Source organism: Colletes latitarsis, unplaced genomic scaffold, assembly GCF_051014445.1.
Source record: "Colletes latitarsis isolate SP2378_abdomen unplaced genomic scaffold, iyColLati1 scaffold0018, whole genome shotgun sequence".
Classification (NCBI taxonomy): Eukaryota; Metazoa; Arthropoda; class Insecta; order Hymenoptera; family Colletidae; genus Colletes; species Colletes latitarsis.
The window spans coordinates 8,322,884-8,327,794 of NW_027488369.1; positions in this window are offsets into that span (position 1 = coordinate 8,322,884).

Genomic DNA, 4,911 nt, shown 5'->3' on the forward strand with positions numbered 1-4,911 from the left:
TCATACTTCATGGCTAGATCCTGGGCTGTTTCTGGATTGCATCCAGTAGTAATGAAGTACAACACTGAAACAGTCAAATAAACCTGGTTTCCATCAATATTTTAGAGGATAACGCATGTTAGGTCTAGGTTAGGCCTGGGATTTTCACTCATCAGACTCATTCTTTCGCATTCTTCACATACTTGTTGAACGGATCCTGGGTTTTTTCTGGTTTGGATCACGTAGTAATGTGGGACCACACTGAAACAATCAATTTAACCTGGTCATGATAAATATTTTAGAGGATAACGCATGTTAGGTCTGGGTCCGCTCTAGGATTTGCTCACGTCAGGCTCATACTTTCGCATATTTCTCATGCTTCATGGCTAGATCCTGGGCTATTTCTGGTTTGGATCTCGTTGTAATGTGGTACCACACTGAAACTGTCAATTAAACCTGGTTTGGATCAATATTTTAGAGGATAACGCAAGTTAGGTCTGGGATAGGTCTGGGATTTGCCCTCATCAGGCTCATACTTTCGCGTTTTTCACACACTTGTTGAACTGATCCTGGGTTTTTTCCGTTTTGGATCACGTAGTAATGTGGTACAACACTGAAACAGACAATTAAACCTGGTTTCCATCAATATTTTAGAGGACAACGCATGTTAGGTCTAGGTTAGGCCTCGGATTTGCCTTCATCAGGGTCATACTTTTGCATATTTCTCATACTTCATGGCTAGATCCTGGGCTGTTTCTGGATTGGATCACGTAGTAATGTGGTACCACACTGAAACAGTCAATTAAACCTGGTTTTGATCAATATTTTAGAGAATAATTCATGTTAGGTCTAGGTTAGGTTTGGGATTTGCTCTCATCAGGCTCATACTTTCGCATAGTTCTCATACTTCATGGCTAGATCCTGGGCTGTTTCTGGATTGTATCACGTAGTAATGTGGTACCACGCCGAAACAGTCAACTGAACCTGGTTTCGTTCAATATTTTAGAGGATAACGCAAGTTAGGTCTGGGATAGGTCTGGGATTTGCCCTCAGCAGGCTCATACTTTCGCGTTTTTCACATACTCGTTGAACAGATCCTGGGTTTTTTCTGCTTTGGGTCACGTAGTAATGTGGTACCACACTGAAACAGTCGATTAAACCAGGTTTCGATCAATATTTTTGAGGATAATGCATGTTAGGTCTAGGTTAGGCCTGGGATTTTCACTCATCAGACTCATACTTTCGCATTCTTCACATACTTGTTGAACGGATCCTGGGTTTTTTCTGGTTTGGATCACGTAGTAATGTGGGACCACACTGAAACAATCAATTAAACCTGGTCATGATAAATATTTTAGAGGATAACGCATGTTAGGTCTGGGTTAGGTCTAGGATTTGCCATCGTCAGTCTCATACTTTCGCATATTTCTCATACTTCATGCCTAGATCCTGGGCTATTTCTGGATTGGATCACGTAGTAATGTGGTACCACGTTGAAACAGTCAATTAAACCTGGTTTCGATCAATATTTTAGAGGATAACGCAAGTTAGGTCTGAGATAGGTCTGGGATTCGCCCTCATCAGGCTCATACTAACGCGTTTTCCACATACTTGTTGAACTGATCCTGGGTTTTTTCTGGTTTGGATCACGTAGTAATGTGGTACCACACTGAAACAGTCGATTAAACCTGGTTTCGATCAATATTTTAGAAGATAACGCATGTTAGGTCTGGGACAGGTCTGGGATTTGCCCTCATCAGGCTCATTCTTTCGCATATTTCTCATACTTCATGGCTAGATCGTGGGCTATTTCTGGATTGGATCACGTAGTAATGTGGTACCACGCTGAAACATTCAATTAAACCTGGTCCTGATAAATATTTTAGAGGATAACGCATGTTAGGTTTGGGTTAGGTCTAGGATTTGCCCTCATCAGGCTCATACATTCACATATTTCTCATACTTCATGGCTAGATCCTGGTCTGTTTCTGGATTGTATAACGTAGTAATGTGGTGCCACGCTGAAACAGTCAATTGAACCTGGTTTCGTTCGATATTTTAGAGGATAACACAAGTTAGGTCTGGGATAGGTCTGGGATTTGCACTCAGCAGGCTCATACTTTCGCGTTTTTCACATACTTGTTGAACAGATCCTGGGTTTCCTCTGGTTTGGATCACGTAGTAATGTGGTACAACACTGAAACAGTCAATTAATCCTGGTTTCCATCAATATTTTAGAGGACAACGCATGTTAAGTCTAGGTTAGGCCTGGGATTCGCCTTCATCAGGGTCATACTTTCGCATATTTCTCATACTTCATGGCTAGATCCTGGGCTGTTTCTGGATTGGATCACGTAGTAATGTGGTACCACACTGAAACAGTCAATTAAACCTGGTTTTGATCAATATTTTAGAGAATAATTCATGTTAGGTCTAGGGTAGGTCTGGGATTTGCTCTCATCAGGCTCATACTTTCGCATATTTCTCATACTTCATGGCTAGATCCTGGGCTGTTTCTGGATTGTATCACGTAGTAATGTGGTACCACGCTGAAACAGTCAATTAAACCTGGTTTCGATCAATATTTTAGAGGATAACGCAAGTTAGGTCTGGGATAGGTCTGGGGTTCGCCCTCATCAGGCTCATACTTTCGCAGTTTTAACATGCATGTTGACATGATCGAGGGTTTTTTCTGGTTTGGATCACGTAGTAATGTGGTACCACACTGAAACAGTCGATTAAACCTGGTTTAGATCAATATTTTTGTGGATAACGCATGTTAGGTCTAGGTTAGGTCTGGGATTTTCACTCATAAGACTCATAATTTCGCATTCTTTACATACTTGTTGAACGGATCCTGTGTTTTTTCTGGTTTGGATCACGTAGTAATGCGGTACCACACTCAAACTGTCGACTAAACCTGGTTTCGATTAATATTTTTGAGGATAACGCATGTTAGGTCTGGGATAGGTCTGGGATTTGCCCTCCTCAGGCACATACTTTCGCAGTTTTAACATGCATGTTGACCTTATCGAGGGTTTTTTCTGGTTTGGATCACGTAGTAATGTGGTACCACACTGAAACAGTCGATTAAACCTGGTTTGGATCAATATTTTTGAGGATAACGCATGTTAGGTCTACGTTAGGCCGCGGATTTTCACTCATCAGACTCATACTATCGCATTCTTCACATACTTGTTGAACGGATCCTGGGTTTTTACTGGTTGGGATCACGTAGTAATGTGGTACCACACTGAAACAATCAATTAAACCTGGTTTTGATCAATATTATAGAGAATAATTCATGTTAGGTCTAGGTTAGGTCTGGGATTTGCTCCCATCAGGCTCATTCTTTCGCATATTTCTCATACCTGATGGCTAGATCCTGGGCCTTTTCTGGATTGCATCACGTAGTAATGAAGTACAACACTGAAACAGTCAATTAAACCTGGTTCCGCTCAATATTTTAGAAGATAACGCATGTTAGGTCTAGGTTAGGCCTGGGATTTGCCCTCATCAGGGTCATACTTTCGCAGTTTTAACATGTATGTTGACCTGATCGAGGGTTTTTTCTGCTTTGGATCACGTAGTAAAGTGGTACCACAACTAAAACAGTCAATTAAACCTGGTTTCGATCACTATTTTAGAGGATAACTCAAGTTAGGTCTGGGATAGTTCTGGGATTAGCCCTCATCAGGCTCATACTTTCGCGTTTTTCACATACTTGTTGAACAGATCCTGGTTTGTTTCTGGTTTGGATCACGTAGTAGTGTGGTACCACACTGAAACAGTCCATTAAACCTGGTTTGGATCAATATTTTAGAGGATAACGCATGTTAGGTCTAGGTTAGGTCTGGGATTTGCCCCCATCAGGCTCACACTTTCGCATATTTCTCATACTTCATGGCTAGATCCTGGGCTGTTTCTGGATTGTATCACGTAGTAATGTGGTACCACACTGAAACAGTCGACTAAACCTGGTTTCGATTAATATTTTTGAGGATAACGCATGTTAGGTCTGGGATAGGTCTGGGATTTGCCCTCATCAGGCTCATACTTTCGCAGTTTTAACATGCGTGTTGACCTGATCGATGGTTTTTTCTGCTTTGGATCACGTAGTAAAGTGGTACCTCACTGAAGCAGTCAATTAAACCTGGATACGACCAATATTTTAGAGGTTACACCATGTTAGGTCTAGGTTAGGCCTGGGATTTTCACACATCAGACCCATACTTTCGCATTCTTCACATACTTGTTGAACGGATCGTGGGTTTTTTCTGGTTTGGATCGAGTAGTAATGTGGGACCACACTGAAACAGTCCATTAAACCTAGTTTCGATCAATATTTTAGAGGATAACGCATGTTAGGTCTAGGTTAGGTCTGGGATTTGCTCTCATCAGGCTCATTCTTTCGCATATTCCTCATACTTGATGGCTAGATCCTGGGCTTTTTCTGGATTGCATCCAGTAGTAATGAAGTACATCATTGAAACAGTCAAATAAACCTGGTTTCCATCAATATTTTAGAGGATAACGCATGTTAGGTCTAGGTTAGGTCTGGGATTTTCACTCATCAGACTCATACTTTCGCACACTTCACATACTCGTTGAACAGATCCAGGGTTATTTTCTGGTTTGGATCACATAGTAATGTGGTGCCACACTGAAACAGTCGATTAAACCAGGTTTCGATCAATATTTTTGAGGATAACGCATGTTAGGTCTAGGTTAGGCCTGGGATTTTCACTCATCAGACTCATACTTTCGCATTCTTCACATTCTTGTTGAACGGATCCTGGGTTTTTACTGGATTGGATCACGTAGTAATGTGGTACCACACTGAAACAGTCAATTAAACCTGGTTTCGATCAATATTTTAGAGGATAACGCAAGTTAGGTCTGGGATTTGCCCTCATCAGGCTCATACTTGAG